General features: G+C 45.9%; 1 protein-coding gene across 6 annotated transcripts in view; it reads left to right on the top strand.

Moving 5' to 3' along the window:
• The window catches only part of LOC144146834 (monocarboxylate transporter 5-like), a 47663-nt gene that overhangs the window by 16568 nt on the left and 18939 nt on the right, over window positions 1-12156 (top strand). Inside the window, exon 4 of one of the 6 annotated variants that reach the window (XM_077678766.1) lies at window positions 898-961. The exons of the other annotated variants lie outside the window; for them this stretch is intronic. The gene's annotated coding sequence lies outside the window, so the exon portion shown is untranslated. The remainder of the gene's footprint in view (window positions 1-897; window positions 962-12156) is intronic. 6 annotated transcript variants of the gene reach the window in all.

Raw genomic sequence — 12156 nt, 5'->3', positions numbered from 1 at the left:
CCGAAAACACACTTCCAGGTTGTAAAACTCTTCGTAAAAAATATACCTACTTCCAACACCCTAAGGTACGAAATCGCAGCTATTGAAAAGTATTCATACACCTTTTCAAGTACGCGTTCAAATGTACAGGTAAAATGCCTATGTGCCTGTAAAAATGACTGGATTATCAAACACCCCGTTGGGGAGCGTTACAGGTGAAACATTAATTTTTCACTGTTTTTGATTTGTTTTGTATTTATGCCTGGTTCCCGCCATCTGCTTACAAATCCCGCGAAACACCCGTCTCCCGCGCCTGTTCAAAGAAGCATAATATTATTTTAAGCACCTGCAACATCCTTTTCATGAACTACCCGGGGCATGGACTTTTATTTGTCCATACAGTATGGTTATGCGAAAGAGAAGCAGCTGCCACCATTCTAGTCGTGCACTAGGGCTTCGAAAGAACAAACCTGGAAAGCAGGTAAACCAATGCAGCTTCGAGGTAACCTGAGCATGTTAACGTTCCTTTTTCAATGTCTGTTGGGTAGAGTAAAGTGGTGTGCTTGCTTCCTATTTACTATTTTTGTTGTTGTATACATCAGGCAGACTTCATCCTCGTATTATGTGTGAGTACATTTTGATATGGACCACCTATATTAAGCATTTGTACGACGAAGCTTTTTTACACGTGTTTCTACACGCAGCCACTTTGAAGATCCGCGTCACTGGCATATTTATTTATTTATTTTTATTTATTTATTTATTTGTTTATTTATTTATTTTTATTTCCCTAAGGGCCCGAGGGAGTTACAAAGGGGAGTGGTATACACAATAATACCGACAAAAGCAGCGAAGCAACCACATTAAACATTACAACTAACAGCTTGTCATCAAAACTTTGTTCCTTGCCGATTTCAGCCTCGGACGGAAGAAGGCCATTCCAACTTTCACAAGTGCTGTGTACAAAAGAATCTTGAAACAGGTTTGTGCAACACGATGGGACGTGAGCTATGTGCTGATGGTAGATCCGGGACAACATGTAAGATGGGCTTACATGTGAGGATGGGATTACAATGATAAATCTTTTGACACAAGCATAAAACGCTCCTGCGATGTTCAAGAAGACGCAAAGATAGGCTTGCTTTCATAGGTGTAACAGTAGATGTGCGTTGATGATTTGACAGTATGGAACGCGAGGCACGATTCTGAACGCTTTTTAACTTTGAACAGGGTGACGCCGCGTTCGGATCCCAAACGCTGGCCCCATACTCCAATTTCGCATGCCCTAATGTTTTATAGAGAAGCAATTTCAAGGAAGAATAAGCCTAAATAAAGCTTCTCCGGAGATACCCTAACGTACGATTGGTCTTGTTAACAACATAATTTGAGTTTTCCTTGATAGCGTAGATGATATGTGCAGGCCTAGGTATTTATAGGACGAGACATCTTCAAGGGAACATTTTAATTAGAATGAAAAAATGCTTCGGTCTTACTTAGAAAAATCCGCATGCTTTTACATTTAATAATATTGAGTTTCATTTTCCAGAGCTCGAAACAGTGCAAAACACGGTTAACATCACACTGTAGAGCTATAGCGTCAGAGTCACTCGGAATTCCCCTGTATATCACACAATCGTCAGCACAAAAGCTGAAAGAGGAATAAATATAAGTTCGTTAATCATTTAAGTGTATTAAAAACAGCAGTGGTCACAAAACCGGACCTTGCGAAACCCCTGAATTAAGTGCAGCAAAAGCCGAGCAATTGCCATTAACATTTCCAAATTGATAACGGTTAGTCAGAAAACAGTGCAACGAATCAAGTACGTTAGGGTCTGGTGCAGATTTGAAAATCTGAAAAGCAATAATTTGTGAGGGTCTGTATCAAGCGCTTTAGCAACATCGAGGAATATGCAGACTGTGATAGACCCGCGATCAAGAACAGTATGAAGACCATGCGTAACGGATATTAGCTGTGTTTCACACGAAAACAATTGTCGGAACCCATGTTGGAATTTAGTAAAAAATGAATCACTGTTCAAGAACTTTATAATATGGCAATTAATGACATGTTCGATTGCCCTACAGCACAGGCTGGTTAGTGACCTCCGTCGATAATTGTTCGGAGAATGTCTGTCCCCAGACTTGTGCAATGGGAACATCTTCTGGATCTTCCATTCATCGGGGATACGAGATGCTTCAAGTGACTGCGCAAAAAGTTCGGTAAAGATAATTGAATAGTAGACTTCGGCATTAGCTAAAACCTTTGAGGTTATTTTATCAACTCCGCATGATGAGGAAATTTTCACTTTTTCCAATTAAACTCTCAACGTCATAACTATAAAAAAATGGGCTCCATCGGACATGCATGAAGACTCATAATCAGGGTAACAGCTAAAATTATTACAGATAGGGAATACAGAACAGTGCACAGTATTAAAAACATTGGCACAGTCCTCAGCAGGGACTGCTGAATGATCTGGATATTTAAGCGCTACAGCTACATTCGTGCTTCTATTAACGACGTTCCAGAATTGTTTAGGATTGTTTATTAGCATATTGGGTAATGCTTTATTAAAGAACGTGTGCTTCGCGCCTTTAAGCGCCACGTTATATTTGGTAGGTACACCTCGATATGAATCCCAGCGTGTTTTACTGTTCGACATTTTAAATGAGTTAAACAGGCGCTTTTTCTATCTTTTCAGGGTATTAATAAATCATTGTTCCTGGTTGCTTGAAATACTTGTCCTGACTGCAACAATTTTTTCCAAGTAAAGAGGCAACCTTCTCTCTAAAAAAAACCCTGTTATCATTAACACAAAGCTGCGAAAAATAAATATTCGTGTAAAAACAGCAAGCCCTCTCTCTATTCAAGGCATTAAAATCAGCCACTTTTTAATCGCTAATTTGTTTCGGATGGGTTGAACGGGAATGTACGGGGAACTCTAAAGCGAAATGTAGCAGTGAATGATCACTTAATCAGGCTAAATAAGATACCGGAGATATCTCCCACGAGGTAGCTAGTAGAAGGTTTAGTGCATTTGATGTCGCCGGTGTAATGCGGTTTGGTTGAGTGACAAGCTGAGAGAGATTGAAATCTGCACACAAACAAAGAAAGCTTTCGCACTCACTCGAAAAAATGATTTTGTGGAGGTGCATTGGGCCCAAAATTATGGGGACACTTGAAGTCGCCAACTAAAATAATAGGATTAAGAAAGCTTACGACAATGTTATTAAAAGCGTCATGGAGTTCATTAACAAATGTGGGTGTGTTTGACGGTGGGCGATAACACACACCAAAAACAAGCCTCTTACAGTGCATGTATATTTCCACCCAAAGAATTTCTAAATCACTAGTAAAAGAACTGAACTTATCCGCAACTGCGATCAAAACACCTCCGCCACACCTATGGCCTCTGTCACGACGATTAACATCAAAAATTTCACCATCTTCCCGTAGGGGAACCCTGAGTAGTATGCGAAGCAGCCATGGGGTCGACTCAAGTTCCCATTAGTTTTCAGTTCGATCGCGGCGTTGCGGGAGAAGAATGAGGGGAGCGGAGCGCAAGCGCGCGTCATTTATACCGCGGAGCTGCAGTGGCACCCCCAGCGTAGGATGCAGCGGCTACCGTCGCGTCTTTAACCCTAAGCTGCTTCGCCTTATCGCGCGCGGAGCAGCAGGTGTTGCCATTCGTTGCGCAACCCCGGAGAGGAGAGGAGCTTCGGAGAAGAGAGGAGGAATGCCGGAGAGCACCCCAGCGTAGTATGTAGCGGCTACCGTCGCGTCTTTAACCCTAAGCTGCTTCGCCTTATCGCGCGCGGAGCAGCCGGTGTTGCCATTCGTTGTGCAATCCCGGAGAGGAGAGGAGCTTCGGAGAAGAGAGGAGGAATGCCGGCGAGCAGAGGAGTGTCGGAGAGGAGAGGAGGAAGACCTCGCATACTACTCAGGGTTCCCCTACGAGAAAATGACGACGGTGGTTGACCACGAAGCTATCTTGTGATGGATTCTTTGGTTGGCCAATTCCTAGGGCCATCCTGCCACAATCATCATCAGCGGTGCCTGGCCAGACATGCGCAGTGGGGGTGTGGACGCCGCACAACGGCGCCCACACAACTCCGGAGTGAACAGGCTCGACCATAAGCTGCTTCGCATATAAAATTAGCAGTGACTTAGCTCGGCTATGCCAGGATATACGTAGCGTGAACTAAGGTTCAACTGGTTACCCGAGCTGAGCAGCAGTTTCGCTCTTCTTCTCCATGGCGATACCATACTGGCAAACGCCCCGCTATATGTAGACCCCCACTGATACCTCTGCGCGTGCGCACAAAATGAGAGGCGCTATCAAGCGGCTCCGGCGCAGCGTCAAACTTGGCTACTGCGCAACGGAGGCGCACAGCTGGGCACGCACCTGCGCCAGTGCGTCTGCCGCGGCTATGACTTCACTCCTCTAGAATGCGCAAACCGGCGAGGCGCGCTCGGCGGCGGCGGCTCCGCCGCGCAGCCTGTGCGCCTTGCGACGTCACTGCTCTTCGCGCATGCGCAGTACGGCTCTCCAGGAGCCGCGCGAGACTGCTCTACCTCGGCCAGTTTAGCTGACACTACAATGATGTTGTTGAATATGAAAATTTCAGTGCAACTTACTTTCGAAGACTACCAAGTTTCTGTTAAAATTACGATATCGGCATCACATGGATCAATGGCGGAGCTGAAATCATCACGTTTCGGCACAACGCTTCTTATACTCGTGAAAAACTAGAGAGCTGTTTCCTTTCCGCATGCGCCAAGCCACTGCCCCTCACTGATCGCTATCTTTGCTCGAGAGCGTCCGATGAACCAGTTCCATTTTCAGGTTTAAAGGTTGAGGTAGATTGCGCGTTGCCAGGAAGATGTTCATACACCCTCATCGTTATGGCTGTGCCCATAGCATTTGTCAGTCATGTGAAGTGTTTTGAACCGTAGTTTGAATGCTCACTTGCTCAATTTGCCCGATTGAACGAATGTGTTTCTTACTTGACACCTGCAAAAGAATAATCTTCTCTAATGCTTACTCTTTCATTTTCAAGTTTTGCACTTGAGAGCAATGCCATCTCCTTCAACTTGAACGAGGAAAATTTTACAACCCATGGCCATTCCTTTGCATCAAAACGTACGCTGATTCTACGATCCCTTTGTATCATGTCTGTAGCAACCAGTAGATTCAGTATTACAGAAACTAAATTTAGGACTTTATTTTCCGTATCTTCTATCTCCCCACTTTTCCAATGGTTCATCTTGGAAACCATAAAGCAAAATATTTTCTAGTCGCAGTCAATATTCAAGTTCGGATTGATCGTCAAATAATCTGGTGTTTTATTTACCGAGTTTATTTGCCAGCTGCCTTATGTGCGACAGTTCCTGCTGAAAATCGTCAAAGATAGATGCTTCGGATTCGACCTGCGAGAGTCGTTTGTTAATATCTCTTACGCTGGCCTCGGTCAATCCCTGGTTTTTCTTTATCTCATTCACAGTTTCTATGAGATTTCCTTGACAGTTTTCCATTTTTTGTGTATGGTCATTAACACGTCGCCACATGGTGAACATCTCATCGAGCTGTGTTTGTTCAGTATCGCCGGTACATTCTTGTGAACGCTTGGATGGACCGGGGTTAAGCTCGATGTCACCTGACAACAACAAGGCCTCTCTACGAACATGAATTAACAGACAAAACCAAGAAAATATCACTTCACGGCGTGGGAGCAGCAGCAAACAAACAATGCCAGATTAAGCTCGATTTTCTTCGCTGTGGACTGAACCGACAAGACCTACGCTACGCTACCCACAATAGATACAGGATGCCAATTTCTGATGCCAAGCGGTTTGTGCAAGCGGATAGAGCTGTCCTGCATCCGATCAGGCTCAATGTGGCCTACACTGAACATTTACTTTCCAAACTTTAACAGGCTTCCTCCCCCCTGTGCCCGACCTGTGCAGTTGGTGGGGACCAAAAGCACATTCTTTGCGCATATCGTCGCTACGAACTTGAACGCACCACCGCTAAACTTTCTCTTGACCTGCTCTTGACCACCGCTAAGCATGTCGCACAGAAAAGCGCTCTTGATACTTCGGAACGCTGGAATTGACAAAATATAAACTTTCTGACAAATGGTTCTTTGTCCGTGTGTTTTTATGTCCCCTTAACCCTCATCAGGTGTAGCAAGTAGGACAACTAGTCTGGCTCCCCTCGCCCGCCCATTAAAGATCTTCTTCTCTAAGCTCAATTAGTTCAGTGGTTGTCACCAACTAGCGCAAAGCAACAGAGTTGCTGAGCAACATCGCTGAGTCGGAGTGTGAAAATGCTCAGTCAAGCTCTGCGAGGGAAAGAATTCCGCACAGGCGGGAAAACTGATAACCGAGCAAAAACCAGCCCAGTAGGTCTGCGCGGAGATGCAGACGACAGTGTTGCAACCACAACGTTCAGTATCGTGGCTAACCAAGCGGCGCTACGAGCGCTCGAGCGCTACAACGCGCATTTACATTAGTGTAACGCTTTTCAGTTTTAAAGCAAGACTTCATTACTTCAGTTCAGCGGTTCGGCGGAGGATGCGCAAGTTAACGTTTTGACGGGAGACACACCCCCGGCGACAACCCCCTCGAAGAGCATCGCGTGATTCGCCAGGCCCGCTGTCGGCGCTGCACACAAGGCCCCATTTTAAGCCGGTCTGCTCACATCGCGGCTGCTCCCGTCGCGGCGGCGGCGACGGAGCGGCCGCTCAGGCTCAGCTGATCGACAGCCGATTAAACCCGCAGCCTTCCACGCAGGCACCGCTGGGGCGTATCACGCGATGCGACTCATCTTGCGCCGCGTTCGCCGTGAAATAGAAACGCTGTGTTCGCCGGAAATGAAAGCGAGGCCGGGCCTCCTTCGGTGAGCATTGCACGGGACCGAAGGACCCATGGTAGGCAGTACAGCTACATCCAAGGATAACCAAGCCAAACCAAGACTGAACCAGACTAAGCCAAGCTTTTGCTTTGCATATCCAAGATTACCTCAGCTATCCTGCTTTCAGTTTTTTACTCGTGATTATATTTGTAGATCCATTGTTAAAAAAACTGTATATATTCTTTACATGGGGAACAAGGTCATAAACGAGAAAAATAACGCTAACGCAAAATAAAAGTCCACCTAATGACTCAAACTAGCAATTGTTTTTCGCCATGAGCGCCTTCTTACGCCGCAGTGAATGAATTGCCTGCTTCATTAGCGATATCGGGCACATAGAAATCCATTTCCGCTGCAGGTTTAACATTACCCGAATTCTAGTTTAGTACACATTACCGCTCCATGGTCGCTTCACTGGAAATATAAAGACAATGACCTTTTCCCGCCCCTGCCATGTCCCCCCTCTACTCCCGCTCACTCCCAGCCCACATGTTGCTCCTCTATTCTGCCAACATCCGTGACAAATGCAACAAGCGTTCGTGCATCCACTTGTCAAGGCGAAAGCTCCGGGGGCCCCATTCTACGAAAAACCTTTGTGGTTGCACCTGTTGTCGTTTTCCGCACAAAACAAATGCAGGGACGCTTTCACTCATGCGCACGACTTGAATAGCGGAGCAGTTGGTGATGCCTGAGAGAACGAACATGCGTGTACACGCGCATTTTTTTTTTTTTTGTTTTTTCCCTGCATTTTATGAGTTATGCGGAAAATAGAGACCTTCAATTCGTTTTCCTCCAGCGTGCGTACTTCGCGAGAAAAAAATTCGGAAAAGGTGGCGCGGGTGATGCGCGATTTCTGGCGGCTGTACTTTTTTGTTAAACTTGTGCCTTTGCGCACGGCAATGTTTCATTGTTGTGACTAAACATTCTTTTAAACCAGAAACAACTCTAAAATGACAAACCGGTTAAAACAAACTTTGCGTTCTGCTGTGAAAAAAATTAGCGAAAATTGTGAATTCGTGCCAGGCGCTAAATTGCCACTAAATTTGACGCCCCCTATCTACGTATCTGTAATTGCGACCAACTTGTAAGTGATAGGTGATGTCGGCGAGATATTCATACACATATCTTTAACATATCGCTTGTCTAAAACGAATATAAATATACACAAAAAAGTGACTGTGGTGCCTTTTCTAGAAAAGCGTAATTTTAAAAATCAAAATAAAAACGCCGGTCTTCATTTCATTTATAATTGGAGAAAACAGACCACTCAAGAGAGTCAACAATACAGCTGAAAAACATGTTGCATTACTTCGTTTGAAAAGAACCTTTTTGCGCCATGAATTGCGCGTCCGAGACGCCTCTCCGTGCCGAGAGATCCGCTACTGCCGCTGTTTTTCCGGCTTCGCGAATTGATGAAAAATTGTGTGTTCTAATTCTAAGGCCACCTCAGGTGCTTTCAGACTTTTATGGGTTTGTAAAAGAGAAATCCGCGATTTAATTTCCTTATTGGCGATGTTTTACTGTAGAAGCGATAGCACAGCTACGCCGGTGGCCAAGACGCGCCAAAAATCGCGCTTTTTGCGTGTAACTTTTGTTTTAGCAAAATCGAAAAGGAAGGTTATTAAACGAAGAGTTTTTTGGTGTGGCGACTGCCATAACTGACATCGCGCAGTCCACGTGTTAGAAATGGCGCTTGTTTGTAAATGAAGCACTTGTTTAAATAATGAACACTTAAAAAGCTGTAATTGATTTCGATATCGAAAAAACGCCGACATTTGCGTGGACACGCCTAAAATGTACGAAACCCCGCCGTAAAACTTAGTTATAACAGAGTTCCGGTGAGAGCACAAGTAAACTCACAGGAAAAGTCGTAGGCGAGAGCGTTTTGGCGCGATTAAAGTGAAATAACGCTGACGCCTGGTAATTAGCTGGATGACGTGGCTGACATCCAAAGCCATTTCTTTTCTATTTAAGCCTCTCAGAAGACGCGCTCATAACCATAAAATTGAAGTGAAATTCCTGTAACATTTTCGGTACAACATAGACGTTCGCACATTCGAAGACAGCATGCGAAATTTCTTCTAAGAGGCATATTACAGGTCGCCCTTGCTGCTGTGCTATGTAACTGAAACATACACAAAGCTTCATCATAAAGACTACACAACAAATCTTAAACAACTGACATGTTAGGTTCTTTGTTACAACCGACCCTTTACCGAGCATCACGACACGTTCACACGCTAGTGGCATCTCCCCGGATGGGCTCCTCACATCCACTGCTGGCATAGTGGCTGTGCATGCGCAGAAGCTCGTTATCGTATTGTTTTTTTAATAGTCTTTGTAACTGTACCCTCGGTCAAGGCAGATGTTATTTACTAGTTAGAGCACGCTCAACTAGCGTCGCCTGCGGAAATGCGGCTGTCGAGGAGAGGCCGTGACTTTGTCATTATAGCTACCATTGGGAGATCATTCCACGGCCTTTGATGCGCCCGCCCGGTGCTGGGTCAGTTGCGGCAGTCGCCACACCAAAAAAACCCTTGTTTTCTTCCCCTAATTTTTTGTTCTTGCTCAAAGAATAGTTTCGCCCGACAAGGGGTACTTTTTGGCGAATTTTCGCCGCGAACGTAGCTGTGCTGGCGCTTATGCAGGCATACGCCGCAAATAAAAAAAAATTAAACCGCGAATTTCTCGTTTAGAAAGACGTAAACGGTTGAAAAGTCCCTGGTGTTGCCTTAGAATGCGAACAGATACTTTTTTTTATCGAAGCCAAAAGCCCGAAAAGCAGCGGCAGTAGCTTATCTCATGACAGGAAGAGGCGTCTCGGACGCCTGATTTCTACCGGATACAACTTCGGTACAAACAAAACAATGCAACATGTTTTTCAGCGGTATTCTTGACCCCCTAGAGGCGTCTGTTTTCCCCAATTTTGAAGGAAAGGTCGACATTACCAGTCACTTAAAAGTTGGTCACGATTACAGATATGAAGATAGGGGTCTCCAAGGTTAACGGCAATCTAGAGTCGATCTCGAATTCACTTTTTTTTTCACGGCCGAATGGACAGTTTGTTCTGGCGTGCTTGTCATTTTGGTGTAGATTTTGTTTTCAAACAAATTTTAGTCAACGATGAAAACTTGCCGTGCGCTAAGCCCGAAATTTCGAAAAAAAAAACTGTAGCCGCCGGAAACTGCGCGTCGCGGTCGACACTTTCGCGAATTTTTTTTCGTAAAGTATACATGCTAGAGGAAAACGAATTGCAGTTTTAAGCTATTCTCTGGCTCCCGTATAACTTTTAAAAATATGGGAAGAAAACAAAAAATGCGGGCGCACACGTATGTTCGTTTTCTCGTAGGTGAGCCTTAAATGACGCAGTTAAGTTTCAGTATAAATATTTATTTGCATAGTTGCGGTGCAAGTAACCTCTTCATATGCATGGAAATGTCCGTCGTCTTCTTCGCGGAGAATGGTGTGTGGAAACTCATCCTAAGCATTTTAATGTTCCACCCGCTCCTATTCATCGACTGGAGGCAGCGGTGGCGGGACCTGGAGGCCGTCTCGAGAAGGATTGACACACTTGTAGCCATGTATCCATTTATCTATAATGAATGCTACAGAATGCGGCGCCCGCGGTCACCTCTCCCAATCAGTGTGACTATTCCTCTTAAACTCCAACCCGATGGCCCTAGAAACGAAGCTGCAACGGCAAAGCAATTTCAGGTTGCTTAAAGGAGTACTGACACTAAATTTCTCACTTTCAGTTTTAATGCTGTAAAGAGTGTCTATTGGCCCAGTAATTACGAAAATAGAACCGAAAGCCGTCAGCCGCCAACACAGAATTAATTATAGCACGTTTATTGAAACCAGTTTGAAATTCGGTCGCCGCGCGGGAAAATGGCCGTTCGAAGGCCAGCCTGCAAGCGGGCCAGTATGACGTCATGGTCTCACCCGTGACGTCAGGGACGTTCGCCGCATCGTCTGCTACGATTGCACATAGTCCGCATTAGCCCGAGCAGTCGACATGTCGTCTGAATCGTCAGATTCGGACGAGTAGCTGCCACCCGACAGACAAAGCAACTTTATTTGGCCAGACGATTAAGCCGACGATGTCTTCGCCGTCGTCCGTTTCTTAACGTCACTGCGGCTCGAACCGGCGCAGACCGGGATAGCAACAGCTTGTCGCCACTCTTATAATCAATCTGATCGCGAAAAAGAAGCTCCACATGCGAGAAAGTAGGTGTTAGTATGGTGAAAAATTGGGGTAGGGGTTGTTATCAGCGCTGAATTTAAAAGCGGCGTTCAGATATTTGCCGCGATGGTAAGCCTACACTGACCGGAAGCAGAGGTTCGGCGCTCCGACCCAGCACTGCCGGCACCGCGGTGCGGCGAGCGGCCGAAAGATGGCGCCACGTGCACGCTAGAATCAAAACAGCCCACGGCAGATGTCTTGGTCACCGATCGCTGAAACGGCAATTATCGCCAAATTAAAGCTAGGTATGCGAAAAGGGGGGTGATAGTGTGGTGGAAAGTTGTGTAAGGGATGGTCATTCGCAGTTGCACAGATACGGGCGATCAAATATTCGTCACGATACTAAGCCTGAAGTTCACAACACCCAAGCTGACCCGAGCAACGCCGAGCCCGCTGGTTTGAGTGACAGTTCTTGCGGCCGCCGCTGCGCACGACCTAAGTCCACGTTTAGCGCTGCATGTCGTCGCGTGGAAAATAATGCATCTTGGCGTCGTCGTCGATTTGGTCGGACAGGCTTCCACGAGCAATACTTCGCATTCCGCGAGCTTGCCATAGCACAACTTGGGCGAGCTCGGCAACGCGCACCACGCAGTTTTCGGCACTAGTGCAGGGGAACACCATGCGCCGGCCACGAACTGAAGATCAAAGACGTCGAACACGCGAAGTCCGCAAAGTTTACAAGCATTGCTCACACAGCTACTCCCGTACGTCTCCTTGTCAAACGATACCACCGACAACAGCAGCGCAGGATATTGTTTCCGGTTCCGAAAACGACTATGTGACGTCACCCTGAACCCACCAGACACGCCGGCCGATGTTTCGTCACGGCGAAAGCGATTTCGCTAGTGCTGCCGATTTGTGGAAGCTCGCGGCAGGGACAATCAAAATCGATTTTAGATGTGATTCCGGCCTCGGAGCGCTGCAAAAATTTCTTTGAGGCATCTGTACAAACTAATGAAGCCAATTATATCATTTTTTAGGCGTCCAAATTTGGTGTCAGTACTGCTTTAAACATTA

This window comes from Haemaphysalis longicornis, unplaced genomic scaffold (assembly GCF_048455015.1).
Source record: "Haemaphysalis longicornis isolate Haplotype H1 unplaced genomic scaffold, Haemaphysalis longicornis Haplotype H1 scaffold_7, whole genome shotgun sequence".
NCBI classification, from domain to species: Eukaryota; Metazoa; Arthropoda; class Arachnida; order Ixodida; family Ixodidae; genus Haemaphysalis; species Haemaphysalis longicornis.
Note: the sequence above shows the minus strand (reverse complement) of the source record. Positions and strands in the feature narration are given on the sequence as shown.